This window comes from Microcebus murinus, chromosome 19 (assembly GCF_040939455.1).
Source record: "Microcebus murinus isolate Inina chromosome 19, M.murinus_Inina_mat1.0, whole genome shotgun sequence".
In the NCBI taxonomy this organism is placed as follows: Eukaryota; Metazoa; Chordata; class Mammalia; order Primates; family Cheirogaleidae; genus Microcebus; species Microcebus murinus.
The window spans coordinates 17,256,018-17,273,474 of NC_134122.1; positions in this window are offsets into that span (position 1 = coordinate 17,256,018).

Genomic DNA, 17,457 nt, shown 5'->3' on the forward strand with positions numbered 1-17,457 from the left:
CCTCGCAGCACCACCCAGGTAAACGCCGAGGCTCAGGCTGGAATGGAAATTCAGGCGTCTGAGCTCAAAGCTTGTGCTCTGTATCACTGCACTGGCGGCCTCTGCTGAGCTACTATTCAATATAGACCAATGGATGGATGCAGTCATTCATTCAGTCAATATCTATGGCGACCTGTTATACCTGGTGAACAAGAGAGATAAGGTCCCTGTCTTCCTAGAGCTTATAGATTCCTGCGCTTTAGATGTCAGACAAAACAGCCTAGAACTAGCCTTGCTCTGGCAGGAGGAACTGTCCTCGCTCCAGGCAGACCTTCCTGACTGGGTTCAGGGAAGGAATGCAGGGTCCTTGAAGACAGGGTCCACTCTGTTGGCAAGTTCTGGCTCATTCATTTCTCCTCCATCCTTGTGTAAAAATCCCTGCTGATCTGAGGGTTGCACGGCGCGCCTCTGGCACCTTCTCCCCCTCTTCTCTGTCATCCTTGGTCCTTCTGGTTGCACTCCACCATGTTTTGCTGAAGATTTGGTAGCAGACCCAGAGCCTTCATCTCCACCCCAAGTCCTGCCATGGTCATTGGTGTCTTCAGTGCCCACAGAGACAGCCCAGCCAGCATGCCAGCCTCTCAATTTGGAAAAAACCTCGTCCTCCACACCACCATTGCCTGGCCAGGCCCCAGACCGTGTTATGCTCTGAATCGCTTTACCTCCAACATCCATTTCTGCGACTGCAGCCTCCTCCCCTTGCAGCTGTTTCACCCCCTCCTTCTGACCTACATGATCAGACCTTCACCCCTCAATCTCTCTCCCAGTCTCTCAGCCCCTTCCTGGTCCGTATTCAGCTCGGACCTCCCAGCTGGCCACCTGAACTACACCACTGCCCCAGGCTGGCCTTCCTAGAAGCAAAGCCCAAAGCAGAGATTTTTGTGAAATTAATTTCACAGTCAGACGAGATAGGGCGTGTGCAGGGTGGTATGGCCGCAGATAGTAATTTCACATTCAGACATGCCAGGTTTTCTAGGACTCCGGGTGGCTACATGTCATGGCCTGAGTGACACTGGGGTACAATAGACCGGCCCCTTTGCCTTCAAGAGGACTCAACTCTGCAGTGCAAAAGGTGCTGCAGAGGGCTGAAGGCAGCCTCCAGCCGAGACTTTTCTCCACTTTGCTCCTTTTCCTGCCCCAACTTGCTTCCCTCACTCCCCTCCTGGAGGGTGTTCTGGAACACCCTGGAACAAGAATCCCTGCTGAGGCTCTGCTCTTGCGGTCCTAATCTAAGATACTCTCTAACCCCATTTCCATCAAACGCAGCCATAGAAAACCCAACTGCCTCAAGACACAAAAGCTTCTTTTGGAAATTCGTATGTCATGAAGTCTTTGGTTTACTTTGTTGCCCCCTCAATGAGCTTAGTTGTTCCAACACCCCCAGACTGGCAGAGCAGTCCTAACTTAAAGCAAAAGCAATCTCTTGCCACTTTAGAAACTAACCCAAGCTACTGAGGGTTTATATTTTGTACTTTCTGCTTTATATTTTGTACACTGTCTCTTTGTTTTGGAATGTACCTTGTGTTGTATTAACTGTGCTTGGATTCATAGTCATTTCTCAAGCAATAAATGTGACTTGCATAGAATGTACAGTACAGACGAACTGGAATTAATTTTTTGTGTGTGCATGATGATAAAAGTAATATACAATCGAGAAATTTTGTAAAATTCAGAAAAATATAAATAATAAAAAAAATTCACTTATGCTTCCATCTTTTGAAAATGGAGCGCCTCTGTGAACATTTTGTCACATTTCCTACAGTGTTATTTTCTGCCTTTCCCAGGCCTATATGTCTGGAGGGAGCCCATGTTGAAATATTAATGTGTTTTTCCCCTCCAGAGCTTCATTTTCCTCTGATGGCCTGTCTCCCATTCAAGCGAGGCTGCTCTGAATTTATTGCCTCAGCAAAGGGATTAGGAAGCAGAAAGCAAAAACGAAGGTTCTTCTGGCTTTTTGAGTTTTCAAAGAACTCAGGGTATGAACCTAGATTTGAAACGATCAGTAGCGAGACTAGAAAAGATCCTCAGACTTGGAGAGCAAGGATGACAAAGAGAAACGAGGAGAAGACGCTGGAAGTCTCTAAGAATGGGGGACCCATGCCTGCAGCCCCCTCTCCCAAGGACAGGACTTCACATAGGTTTGTGGGATCCAAGAGCAGAGGGGACCTGCGTCTCACTTCCTAGACGGAGCCTGGGAAGTAGTGAGACGCCAGAGGAGGAGAAGCTGCGTGCTGTGTCCGGCAGAGAGGTGGTGACAGGCTCCCCGCCCCCCAGTGTGATATGCAAGTGGGCAGATGTCTACCACATGCCTGAGTGCCTGAGAGTGGCTTGGAGGAGAGAGATAGAGATAATAGAAGAGAGAACATGAGTGCTCAAAATATGTATAGAGAGAGAAAGAGAGAGAACACGTGAGCTCAAAATAGAGAGAGAGAAAGAGAACATGCATGCTCAAAATAGAGACAGAGAGACAGCCATATAGAGATTTCAGAGGACAAAGAGGGACAATGCAGCAGAGACCCTCGAGGACAAGAGGCAAGACCTGGTGAGACCACGGGCATCTCAGAGAGTGCCAGCTGGGACAGAGGGTGGCGAGGCCTGAGTGTCCTCTTGCCGCTGGCACTATGCAAGCTCCACGGAACTTAAACCCACCCTGGAGAAAGGCTGGGAGAAGCCAGATGGGACCGAATTTCTTCCACCTGGCACAAAGGGAGCTTAAAATAAAAGTTAAGTTTTATAAAGTTCATAAAGTTTTACAAAACTTTATAAAGTTTATATATTTTATAAACTTAGGCAGAAATAAAATTCCATTACCTTCCCACACCTTGGAGCATGCTCTTAAGCGTGCTGCGGTTCCTAGACAAATATACACACATCGATAGCTGTTCTCTGTTCTAGCAACAGAATGGAGAAATGGAAATAGAAACGGGAAAAATATTCCAATCATAATAGCACTAAAAAGAAGATGCTTGGGATTAAATTTAACTAGAAAGGCACAGGACCTACATAAAGAAAACTATAAAATGTTATGAAGGACATAAAACAAAATGCGAACAAATGAAAAGATATATTCCTGTGTGGCAAGACTTAATATAATAAAATTCAATTCTCCCCAAATTAAAACATAAGTATAATGAAATTCTTTTTTTTTTTTTTTTTTTTTTTTGAGACAGAGTCTTGCTCTGTTACCCTGGGTAGAGTACAGTGGTGTCATTGTAGCTCACTGCAACCTCAAATTCCTGGGCTCAAGAGATCCTCTTGCCTCAGCCTCCCAAGTAGCTGGGACTATAGGCACACACCAGGATGCTGAACTAATTTTTCTATTTTTAGTAGAGATGGAGTCTCATCCTTGTGCAGGCTGGTCTCGAACTCCTGAGCTTAAACAAACCTCCCTCATTGGCCTCCCAGAATGCTAGGATTATAGGCGTGAGCCACTGAGCCCAGCCAAGAAATTCTTTTTAATCCAAGGTTTTCAAAATTGGCTAAAATAAAGATAATAGGCAAGAATAAATGCATGAGGATAGTCAAGAAAAGTGTGAAAAGGAAGAAAAATGGGAAGGGTGCTTTTCTTCAGAACATACCGTAAAACCACAATATCAATATAATTTGCATACAGGAATTGACAAATAAACATATCAGTTGGATTAAACAGAGAATCCAGAAATATATATCAGTATATGTGAGACTTTACTAAATGACAAAGATATTTTAATTCATTTGAATAGTTGATAAATGCATTGGCATAATTGTTTATCCACCAGGAAGAAAGTAAACCTCTTTTTAAAAAAATGTCATATATGTATTAGTTATCTATGGCTGCATAACAAAGTGCCCCCAGATTGCTGTCTTACAACAGCAATTATTCTCTCGCAGTTTTTGTGGGTCATGAATCTGTGCTTGGCTTAGCAGGGCTCTCTGCTTCAGGGGCTCACAAGGCTGCAGTGAAAGTGTTTGCCGGGGCTGTGGTTATCTTAAGGGTTGACTAGGGAAGGACTTACTTCCAAGTTCAAGTTCATGCCTGTGGTTGTTGGCAAGATTTAGTTCTTCATCGGCTATTGGATTAAGGTTCTCAATTTCTTAAGAGGTGCTGGTTGGAGGCCCCCCTTGTGGGGATAATGGGGAGAAAGAGAGAGAGAGGGGGAGACAGAGACAGAAAGATGCTAGCAAGATGGAAGTCACAGTCTTTTGTAACCTAATCTTAGAAACGACATCTCATTACGTTTGCTTTATTCTATCTGTTAGAAGCAAGTCCGTTCCAGCTTCTCCTCATGGGGAAAGGACTACACAAGATCATGAATACCAGCAGGTGGGACTCAACTGGGGCCATCCTAGAAGCCTGCCTTCTACAATACACAAAGTACATTCTGACAGAGTCAAGGTAAATGTGAACAATAAGACAATAAAATTCTCGGAGGATGAGGTTTCTTATGCCTCATTTCAAGAGCAACCTCTACCCTGACTTCTAACACCATTGATTAGTTTTGTCTGGTTTTGATCTTCATACAAATGGAATAATACATATGTACTCTTCTGTGTCTGGCTTCTTTTTTCAATATTATTTCTGGGAGATTATCCCTGTCATCAAGTGTAGTTGTAGCTCATTCTCATTGCTGAATAGCATTACATTGTATGAATTATGCCACGATTCAGTTATCCATTCTAATGTTGATGGGCATTAGCTTTTTTCCCACCAGTTTTTGGGTTTTATGAATCGTTCTATGAATATTCTCATATTTGTCTTTTTGAACATATCTATGCATTTCTGTTGTGTATATATTAATACTTAGGAGCAGAATTTCTGGGTCATAGGATATGTGTACATCCAGCTTCAGTAAATTTTGCCAATTTTCCAAACTGTTGTACCAGATTACATTTGGTGGTGGTAGTGGGGAATTTCCTACACCATACAGAAAATATAGAAGCTATAAAAGAAAAAACTGGTCAGGCACAGTGCCTCATGTCTGTAATCCCAGAACTTTGGGAGGCTGAGGTGGGAGGATTGCTTGAGCCTAGGAGATTGAGGTTGCAGTGAGCTATGATCATACCACTGTACTCCAGCCTGGGTGATAGAGCGAGACCCTGGCTCGAAAGAAAAGGAAAGAAAAGAAAAGAAAGAACCCCAGATATATATGAAATATATAAAAATTTAAAACTTTAGAATAGACATCATAGACAAACATCAGATTAGAAAAATACTGGTGACACAAAAGATAAAGGACTAACATCTATTATATATAAACTGGTCCTATAAATTGGCAAGAAAAAGACAAACAACCAAAAAATATGCAAAAGCTATGAATAGGCTCTTACATAAGATCAACTCCAAACATGTGAACATGTGCTCAAAATCACTAGCAGTCAGAGAAATGTAAAAACAAGATTTAAAAAGTAACAGCAAGTATATCACTTTATGCCCATAAATTTGCAAAAATTAAAAAGAAGGCTACAGGAATGGCAGAGTATTGATAACAGCTGAAGCTGAGTGGTGAGTATTTGGGGGTTCATCACACCATTCTATTTGCTTTCAAAATGTTTGAAAACGTCCATAATAAAAAGAAAAAGGAATCCAAGCAAACAAAAGGAAGGCTAAACCTATTGCTGTCAGGAATGCAGGGAAGGGCATATTCTCATATAGTGCTGGTGGAAATGTAAATTGTTACAGACTTCTTTGCGTGCAATCTGGTAACAAGTGTTAAAAATAAAAAATACATAACTTCTTTGACCCTGAAAACCCACTCTTGGGGAATCTTTCCCATAAAAATAAAAGTACCAGGTTTATAATGGTAAAAGTACAAGCATGCTTACCTGTAGCATTGCTCTTAGTGGCAAACAAGTAGAAGCAACGAACTTATCCTTCAATTGAGAAATAGCCGTCTGAATTACAGAACACCTGCACCTTTGAGTATTATGCAGCCACCAAAAATAATAAATTACAGTACATTCATTAACTGGGAAGGATTTCTATGAGTCACATTGAGAAGAACAAGATGCAGAAAACAGCATTATAGGGACCAATTCTTGTGAAACTATGTATATATGTTTTTTAACTATTTTGTTATGAGCATGGAGAAAAATACAGAATGTAATATACTGGTTTGTTTTATTTTACTCAATTAATTAAATTTTTAGAGACAGGGTCTTGCTGCATTGCCCAGGCTAGAGTGCATTCCTGGGTTCCTAACAAGGGTTTTGTGGTAGGCTGGAGGGAGGATGTTATACGAACGAAGGGGTAACATCTACTACAAAATAGAAACAGGAGAGCTACTAAAAAAATGCTCCTCAAAAAAAAAAAAACTTTCATTATGTATCTGTTTCGTTTATGTAAAAGTAGATGTATACATCTACTTGTGTATATGCATTATACACATGTGGCATGTGTGTATGCATTAATGTGCAACAATGTCGTTGACCAAATGAAATAGCTGTTTATATCACTACGTGGAGCAGGTTTAATTCCTGTGTTTCCACACTCTGCCAGTTCCGTGCAGAAAAAATTCAGCCCATTAGTATGCCTTTGCAAACAAAGTAGGTGGACCCAGCTCAGGCCAACGTAAAACAAAAGAACAAAGTAGGAGTCTTCCTTTCATCCTCTCAGTATAAAAATAGTCACTGTTGAAAAAATACATAAGACCTTGCCCTTGCTTCACATATATGGTTTACTGAATCTGCCAAGTCACTTGCAAGGAACGTTTTAAGTCCCCATTTTACAGATGAGCAAACGAAGTTTGAGAGAGGCGAGGTCCTTGGCCCAAGTTTCCAACACCAGTAAGTAATGAGACAGTGATTCAAATCTCTCCCGAGTCTGTGAGCTTAATATATGCCCTTTCCTCCATTTTCCCCTGGATACGGTTTTCCAAGGGCTCACCTCCTCTCCATCAGGGTGGTAGGACCCAGGGAGCCGAAATTAACCTTTAGGCCTCAACAAAGGAGCCGTGGGGGTAGCTGGGCCTGTTCCCCTGGGTGCAGCCCTGGGTGCTCCTTTGGGCCCTGCTGATTGACTGGGAGCCACACTGGGGTTTAAGGCCAAAACCTCAGCTGGGGTTCCCTTGCCCAACCTTGCTGCCTATCTCTCCCCTGGGGACCCTGTGGCCTCACATCTCCTCCGGGGAAAGTCCCACGCACAGAATCAGCGCTCAGACACTTCTCTTATCTCCTCCCACCCGGCGGTTGGGGTTTGAGAAGCAAAGTTCTAGGAGGAACATTCTGCTTTCGCCTCACGAGAGGCCTCTAGTGGCCACATTTCGAACGGCAGGCTTGTGATCCCATCGGAATGAAGTGGAAAAGCGAGCCAACTAACTAACTCATGATGTTAGGAGTCTTGGGGGGAGGGAAGAAAAGGATAGTGACCCGGAGGAGGCACGAAGGAGGCTCCTGGGAGATCTGACCATGTTGCCTTTCTTGATATGCATGCTGGGTGCATGGGCACTTTGTGTATATTTCAGTGGCGTGCAGACGGCCTGTTTATGCCAGCCTGTGGATACATTTTCAGGAATTTTGTGACTCATTGCTTAATCAGCCATTGCTAACAAATTGCATAAATTCGTGATTAAATACATTCTATTACAGACAAAAACAATAAATACCCGAAACTTATCGCTTCCTAATTATTTTGCTGTTACCTCTTTACTTGAGGTTATTTATATCTGGGGTATCTGTATGGTGGAGAAGCACCACGCAGTGGTGGGCTGCTCTGAATCAGTCACATCCCAGCTCCATGCTTGGTGACATCACACTAGCATCTTGGAATCAGCTATGGCGGGAGTATTGGTACCGTAGAAATCAGCAGACACTATCAATCGGGCCTTGATTTACATTTTGCTGACTGTCTAGACTCAAGAAAGTGATGGAGAAAATGTTAATAGTGCAAATAATGGAATTATGTTGTGTCATAGCAGCGCCATTCACAACAGCAAATGGGTGGAAGCAACCCAAATGTCCACTGAAGGATGAATGCACAAACAAAACATGGCACATACATACAGTGGAATACTAAGCTTCCTTAGAAAGGAAGGACATCCTGTCACGTGTGACAGCATGGACGAAACTTGAGGACATTATGCTAAGTGAAACAAGACAGTCACAAAAGGACAAACACTATATGATTCCATTTATATGCAATATCTAAAGTAACCAAATTCACAGATACAGAAAGTAGAACGGTGGTTACCAGGAGCTGGGCACATGGGGCAAAGGGGCATTGTGTAATAGGTATGAAAAACTTCTGGAGATCTGTTACACAATAATGTAAATATACTTAACACTACTGACTGACTGTATGCTTAAAAATGGTTAAGATGGTAAAGTTTATAATATGTGGGTTTTTTTTTTAACTACAATATAAAACAGATTTTTGAAAAGGTGTTGTGTCTGTGAATGGCATAAAAAATTCAAGGAAATATTCTTCCAGTATTTGAAACCTATTATCTGATTCAACAAAGAAGTTCCTCACATCATTGAAGAGTGAGTGAAGTTTCAAAATATGTTGTTTTATGTTCATCTTCCTTGTTGTTGATGTAAACAAAACTATCAACCAACATGCAGGTTAGAGCTATACTTGGAGAGGTTGTGGTTAAAAATTTGCCAGCATACTACTAGTTATACTTGAATAAAAGGTTTAAAAAATCTGGAGAAGCAGGCACATGGATCTATCCCCTTATGGTCAAAATACGATGGATCTCATAATAACAGTTTTCTGTTATTTTCTTAATAAAATATAAGAACATGGAAAAAGAAAACTACATTTCCAAAACAAACAAAACTTTCTGTCTCAGCTTAAGGCTTGCTGAGCAACCATCCTGTTGAGTAGTGTGTCTTTGTGAGGGTCAAGAAAAGCTGCCTTCTGTAGTAGACACTGTAATGTCCTACCACCATTTCCCAGTTGCAATGAAGGTTGGCTGTTAAAGCTCACAGCTGTCTTTTTTCTCCAGAACATTGCCCTGGGCTGGTGGGAGCTGCCTCTTCTGGAAGTTACTCATCCCTGTTGTCCTTAGAAAGGCCATGCCCCTGGTCTTAAGGAGGGACCATTCTGCAGTAGAGTTTATGCTCCTGAAACCCTCACTGATCTGACAAAGACTAGACTTCTCCTGAGACTGAATCTTCGTTCCATCTCTCCCCTTGCCTTACCCTGTTTCTCTCCCACTCCCTTCCAGATGTTTCCCGAAGAGATAGCTGAACAAACCACATGCACTGGAAGCTCTGTCTGAGGATCTGCTTTCAGGAAAACCAGACTAAGATACCTGGATGCTCAGACTCTGGGAGTAGAAGCACTTCTCAAGAGTAAGCTCACACCTCAAGTGGGCTACATTCTTGCAAATTGGTTTCTCTTCTGGTTAGTGAGGGCTGGGACTTGTTTTTAGGGCATAATCTGGGAAATTGTTAGAATTACAAATTCTTGCCTCTACCCTAGACCTGTTGAATCAGAAACCAGCAATTCGTGTCTTAGCAAACCCTCCATCCTAATGTCTTAGGATGATTCTGATTCATCTAGAGTTTGAGAACCACCGTTCTAGGTGTTGTAAGATGCTCCTCTCTGAGTGAGGAGATATAACCCACATATAGTAGACATATCCCTCTATGTCTCCCCAGAATACAAGGGAATTGACCTCTTGATGGGGAGTTTCTCCCATGAGTTTTAAATCCACCAGTGGGGAAATACTTGGCATCTTGGCAAAGTCTAAGTCAAATTTTCTCTTTTTTTTCTCTTCTATTTTTTCCATCTACACACTTTTCCTTTTACTGCCAATAGCAACATGGGCTTAGACATTGGGATGTTGGATCTTGCTTTTGGGCTAGGAAATGCTACTTTGGGAAAGAATCAGTGCTTCTGTTTTAAGCTCTGTGATGGTCATTTTTGGTTCTGATATTTGCTCGTATTTTCTAAACTTTTGGGTGTGAGGCTGGTCCCGATATACCCTTATGGACATCTCCTTCTAGAACTTTGGAAAAGTGAGACGTGCAAGACTCTAGCTGAGATAAATAACCCCGTTCTGGAGGCCTTGAAAGACCAACATGATCCATCAAGTTTCTCAAGAAGAAACTGACCCATCTGAATGAGTCCTTCCAGCCCATTGAGATTGAGACAGAGAAGAACATGAAGGAAAAGGGAGACAATAATAACAACAGTGACAACACCACCACCACAACATCAAAGGTACTGAGTGTTTAACGTGTGCCAGGCACTGTGCAAAGAGCCTTGCATATATAGCCTGACATATTTCTCATCACAATCCTACAAGCTAATTATTATGATTATCCCCATTTCATAGATGACAAAACTGAGTCACAGAAAAGTTTCAAGTTTCAGAGGAATTTAGAGTTAACTTTCCCTAGACACATAACTTGAAAGCCAAATCAAAGAGCCAGGCTTTGAACCTTGGTATATCTGTCTTCGAATCCTAAGTTCTTAATGTCTGCGCTATATTGCCTTTCAAAGAGAAGATTCTCTGGACACATTTTGGTTCCTTCCATTCTCTAGGACTAAATAATATTGTTGTGAATTTTATATTTCTGTGGAAGCAGGAAACTAATGATAATAGTGGTAGCATTTTTAGGGTGGTGGCTTATTTGGGGTCATTATGAAATTATCTTACTTAGGCTCTGGGGTTATCTTGGACACATTGCCTAATCCCGTAGGCTGAATCCCAGGCTTGGCTGGGTACCATCATAGACCATTCTGAAATGGGAGATGGATTGGAGGTGAGTTCTTGGTCATGTGTCATAGTGTGGGCTACATTGAAGAATGAGCTCACCCATTTTAGAAGTTCTTGGAAACAATGGCAAAGAGACACTTCTAAGGTCCCTAAGAGTCTGCCTGTGGGCTTCTTTCAGAACTCACTGTAGCTCTCTGGACAACAGCTAGAATAGTAGTAGTAGTTGTTGTTGTTGTTGTTGTTGTTCTTTCTTTCTCCTCCTCCTCCTCCTTCTTCTTCTTCTTCTCCTTCTTCCTCCTCCTCCTCTTCTTTCTTCTTCTTCTTCTTCTCCCTCCTCCTCCTCCTCTTTCTTCTTCTTCTTCCTTCTTCTTCTTCTTTTTTTTTTTTTTTGACACAGAGTCTTGCTCTGTTACCCAGGCTAGAGTGCCGTGGCATCAGCCTAGCTCACAGCAACCTCAAACCCCTGGGCTCAAGCAATCCTCCTCGCTCAGCCTCCCAGAGTGCTAGGATTACAGGCTTGAGCCACCACACCTGGCCCAGAATAATAGTTCTTACAGTTAACTTTTCTCATAGCCCTGGCTTGACAAGAGGTTTGGTTTCAAGTCTCTGTCTGAGTTACCTGGAGAAAAGGTGAAGGGGAATTTTGGTCCCCTTTCACCCAGGCCCTCCTGAGTGGGGCCTTCAGGGTGCTGGAGAAGGGTTTTGAAGTTTGGACTTTGGCCTGATCATTTGTTTTTGTTTTTTCTCATTCACAGCTTTGAATGGTTCCTTTCTTATCTCCCTTAAGCCTGGTGTGGTAGAAAGATCTGGAGCTGCTTCCTAGTGTGTGTGTGTGTGTGTGTGTGTGTGTGTGTGTGGTTTAGGAGGGTTTGGGTCTAAGTAGATCTTTGGAAAAAATTATTTGCCTGGAGATTCATTTTTCCTTATTAAATTTGTGAGGTCCAATCTAGAGGATTTAAGGGTGCAAACCTACTTCCAGCAGGGGGCAGTAGAGTGTAGCAGTTAAACATGTGGGCTTCGCTGCTGTAGTTGGGTCTGAAGCTAACTGGCTTCCCCTAGTAGTTGCCATGCATTTGTGATTACACACCTCTTTCAGTAAGAAAGTTTTTGAAACTGCACCCTCAAATATATATGTATAGATATAATTATTTATAAAGTATATGTATAATTTCAGTCCTAATATTAAATATGTTTATTATAAAATATAAAATTGAAATTAAAATGGAAATGATGAAATTAACTTTAAAAATGCTCATTGGGAGGTAAGTGACAATAAGCTGCACATATTGACAGTGCACAATTTGGGCCGGGTGTGATGGCTCACACCTATAATCCTAACATTGGGAGGCCTAGGTGGGAGGATTGCTTGAGCTCAGGAGTTGGAGAACAGCCTGAGCAAAAGCGAGACCCTGACTCTACTGGGAAAAAAAAAAAAATAGAAAAATTAGCTGGGCATTGTGGCACACTCCTGTAGTCCCAGCTGCTTGGGAGGCAGAGGCAACAGGATTGCTTGAGCCCAGGAGTTTGGGGTTGCAGCGAGCTGTGATTACAATACTGTACTCTACCCAGAGTGACCAAGCAAGGCTCTGTCTCAAAAAAAAAAAAAAAAAAAAAAAGAGTGCACAATTTGATAAGTTGTGACATATGTATACATCCATGGGGCCATCACACAATCAGGATAATGAATGCATCCCTCAGACCCCAAAGTTTCCTTGTACCCCTTTGTAATTACTCCTTCCCACCTCTTCCTGCTCTCCCTTCCCCAAGTAACGGTGGGTCTGATGCCTGTCATTATAGATTAGTTTGCATTTTGTGCACTTTTATATAAATGGCATCATACAGCATGAATGTTTCTGTTTGTTTGAATTCTTTCGCTCAGCATAATTACGTTGACTTTCAAGATCATTATAGGTGAAATTAAGGATGAAATAATGACAAAATTCACTTTTAAAATAGAATTTTATTTTGTTTGTGAATGGTATGAAATATTTTTGCTCTCAGATTGTAGAGGTTTGTCTTTATGTTCTAGATGCTAGTTTAAATTTAAATTGAATTTCAGTTTTTTTAAATTTAATTTTTGTATAGGTAATTCGTTCACATGGTTTCAAATATAATCATATGAAAAGGTATAAAGAAAAAAATCTCCCCTTAACTGCTGTTCCCAATCCACCTAAGGGCACCATGCCCTCCCACCTTCCAAAATAAGTTTCTTAGGTGCCTTCCATATTTATTTATGCAATATGAACATGTATGTATTATTTTATTCATCTGTATTCTTTTGTGTTCTCTTGTATCCTCTTGTATATATTTTTTTGTATTCTTTCATATTTTTTACAGAAAACATGGCATATTTATTCACAATGTTATACACTGTTCTACAGCTAGCTTTTTTTACTTGATATATCTTGGAGATTGTCCCATGTGAGTTTATAGAATGCTTTTTTGTTTTTGTTTTGTTTTAACAGCTTCCTTGTGTTTCATGGTACTGTACTTTATTTAACCTGCTGGATATTGAGTGGTTTCCAGGTTTTTTTTGCTGGAAGAAAACAATGCTGTGTCAGAGAATCTTGTGCACACATCATTTTACATGTGTGCAAGTGTTTCTGTAGGGTGAATCCTTAGACGTTGGATTGCTACGTCCAAGAATGAATGGATTTGTCATTTTGATAGTGCTCACATGACCTCCACAGGGGTGATGCCAATTAACACACCTACCTGCAGTGAGGAACTGCAGTCTCACCAATCGTGTATTTTTCCAATTTTTAGGATGTTTTTCCAATCTCAAAAATGAAAAATGTTCTTTCATTGGAGTTTTAATTTGTGTTTCTCTTAAGACTGAAGTTGGATTGGATGCTTAGTTTTTAAATGTCTTTCTAATCGTGATGGTTTCATAATGTTATTACCTAATATCTCAAGACATGAAATATGCTAAGTGAATAGCTTATGTGGTTTTCTTTCTCATTTTTTTTTTCTTCTCTGGGGCTTGAATCAGGAGTTTTCTCGAGCTTTCCACGAGAACAGAGGTGCTGTAAGTGTTTCGGTTCTGATCCACTGGAGGTTCATCAAATGTGTGTTTATTTAATTTATTTGAATGCAATTATATACCTAGAAAAGAGGAAAAATAATAATTTAAATTATTGTCGTTATGAGAGGAGGATGATTATCCATCAGATGGTGCATCGTACTCTTTTTCATGATCTCATTATATGATATACATTATTTAATTAGATGCATAAGCTAGCGTGCAAGCTTGTGGACACAAAACCACATGCTGTATTTTATGGCAAGGGGCAATTTTGACCGCAGTTGCTTTTGGAATTACATGTTGAGTTAGGAGCTCAATTTCCTGCCTAAGTATAGTCCATTGTCTTGGATAAGAGAGCCTTTTCCTTGGCCGGGCGCGGTGGCTCACGCCTGTAATCCTAGCACTCTGGGAGGCCGAGGCGGGCGGATTCCTCGAGGTCAGGAGTTCAAAACCAGCCTGAGCGAGACCCTGTCTCTACCATAAAAATAGAAAGAAATTAATTGGCCAACTAATATATATAATATAAAAATCAGCCAGGCATGGTGGCTCGTGCCTGTAGTCCCAGCTATTTGGGAGGCTGGGGCAAGAGGATCGCTTGAGCCCAGGAGTTTGAGGTTGCTGTGAGCTAGGCTGACACCATGGCACTCACTCTAGCCTAGGCAAGAAAGCGAGACTCTGTCTCAAAAAAAAAAAACAAACAAAAAAACCCAAAACAAACAAGAGAGCCTTTTCCCTTAATTCTTACCATATAAGAATTACACGGTTAGATGAGACAGTATGCTAAATGCTTTGCTTTATGTCTTCTAATACTGAGGGAGGAATTACTAGTTTATTTATGCGAAGCTAACTGGCAATGTGTATCTGGTTTGGCTTCTTGTGGTTTAGGAAGAGCAAAAACAGCCTCCCAAAGTGCTGGGGTTACCCCTGTGAACCACCACACTTGGCCTGATTTTCCTCTTTAAAAATCCCTCAGGCTGCATCGTGGAGAGTATGTTGACGAGGGGACAGGAGAGGACAAGAGTGAGGAAGGAGGATAGGAGGTGACCTTAACCCAATTCGGATGTCGATACGCATCGCACCTGGAATGCATCTCCTATGGTCTGGATGTTCGAGTTCCCCCAAAATTTATATGCTGAAGCCGAATCCCCGATGTGATGGTATCAGGAGGGCGGGTGTTTGGGAGGGCTCCACCCTCCTAAATGGGACTGGTGCCCTTACGAGAGAAGCACAAGGGAGCTGTCGGTTGTTCCCATTGTTGGCTGTTGTGAGTTAACGCTGCTATAAACATCTGTGTACAAGTTTTTGCGTGACAATATGCTCTCATTTCTTTCTATATAACTACAAGAGGAATTTGCTGGGCCAGCCAGGCCATGCTTACACTCTTCCTGCGACTACTGATACTGTCAGATCAAAGCCTGCTCTTCTATTGCCATCCCATTAGGCTTCGCGGTGATCAGGAAAATATGTCCCACTGCTTCTGGTTTATACCAGTCTTGATGGAAAACTTTAGTTTTCCTGGAGAACTCTGAAGAGAAAGTCTCCCACCTTTTTCTGAGTACAGACCCGTAGACAACACCAACTTTCGCTGGTCACCACTGCCCTGCAGCACCCAGCTTGCTGTTAGTAAGTAAAGGGGGAGATGGTGTTTTCACTTCTCATTTGTAAAGCACTCCATGCGCATGATCCCAGAAACCACCATGACTGTCCACATCCGAGCCATGCAGTACAGGATATTGTATCGACTTTTATTACAGACTCACTTTCTTTACGGAGCTGAAAAACCACAATCCTGATTTTCTTCCTACGTCACTGACCACTTTTTCTCAGTCTCCTTTGCTGATTCCTTCTCCTTTTCCCAATTTTTTGATGGGAAAGGAGGGTTGCCAGCACTTAGTCCTGGGACTTCTTCTCTTCTCTCTTCACTCACATCCTAGTCTCATCCAGTCCTGTGGTTTTAATACCATCTATATACTGATGATTTCCAAAAGTATAGCTTTGTCAATTTATCAAGAAGATATGACAATTATAAACATATATGCACAAGGACCAGGCGTGGTGGCTCACACCTTAATCTCAGCATTTTGGGAGGCCAAGGTGGGAGAACAGCTTGAGGCCAGGAGTTTGAGGCCAGCCTGGGCAACATAGCAAGACCGCATCTCTACAAAAAATTAAAAAATTAGTTGGGCATGGTGGCGTACTCCTGTAGCTCCAGCTACTTGGGAGGCTGAAGCAGGAGGATTGGTTAAGCCCAGGAGTTAGAGGCTACAGTGAGCTCTGATTGCACCACTGCATTTCAGACTGGGTGGTAGAGCAAGACCTTGTCTCTAAAGTAAACAAACAAACAAACAAACAAAAATGCAAAATGGGCCCAGGCGAGGTGGCTCACGCCTGTAATCCTAGCTCTCTGGGAGGCCGAGGCGGGCGGATTGCTCAAGGTCAGGAGTTTGAAACCAGCCTGAGCAAGAGCGAGACCCCGTCTCTACTATAAATAGAAAGAAATTCATTGGCCAACTAATATATACAAAAAATTAGCCGGGCATGGTGGCGAATGCCTGTAGTCCCAGCTACTTGGGAGGCTGAGGCAGGAGGATTGCTTGAGCCAGGAGTTTGAGGTTGCTGTGAGCTAGGCTGACGCCACGGCACTCACTCTAGCCTGGGCAACAAAGCGAGACTCTGTCTCAAAAAAAAAAAAAATGCAAAATGAAATCATATAATACTAGAAGAAATCTTCAGTAGATTTTGTGATAATATTCAATAGGAGAAGGTCTTTCTAAACAAAAGACGAAAAACAGAAATCATAGAGAAAAGACCGACAAATTTGACTACATGAAAATTAAAACCTCTGCATGGCTATATACACACACGTACATACATATGTACATACGTACATATATATGTATATGTATGTATCAAAGCCAAAAGGACTAACTGGGGAAAATATTCACAGTCTATATAAAAGATAAAAGATAACTCAATAGAAAAAATTGGGATAACATGAGACATAGGCGTGGTCTATTGAACTAAGGAGTTCAAGACCAGCCTGAGCAAGAGCAAGACACTGTCTCTATAAAAAATAGAAAAATTAGCTGCTTGTCATGGTGCATGCCTATAGTCCCAGCTACTTGGGAGGCTGAGGCAGAAGGATCACTTAAGTCCAGGAGTTTGAGGTTGCAGTGAGCTACAATGATGCCAGAGCACTCTTCCCAGGGCAATAGAGCAAGACTCTGTCTCAATAAATAAATAAATAAATAAAAAGAATGACTCCAAGATTTGGGTCCTAACAACTGGAAGATGCCATTTGTTGAGATGGTAAAGAGAGGGAATGGAGCACATTTCAAGGAGAGAGATTTTTTAAAATCCTTGAGCTGTCTGTGATACATTCTAACAAAGATATTAATTGGAGTATGGAATTCAAGAGAGAAGTTGCAACAAGAGCTATATATTTGTATGTTGTGCTTTTTTCCCCACTTGTTTCAAAGTATTTTCCCATTTCTTCATCATTTCTTCTTTGACCCACTAGTTGTTTAAGAGTGTGTTGTTTAATTTCCACATATTTGTGAATTTTACAGTTTTCCTTCTCTTGATGGCTTCTTGTTTCATTCATTACAGAAAAGATACTTTATGTGATTTCAATCTTTTAAATTTTTTGAGACCTATTTTGTGGCCTAATGTGTGGTTTTTCCTGGAGAATGCTCCATGTGCACTTGAGAAGAATGTGTGTTGTAGTTATTGGATGGAGTATTCTAA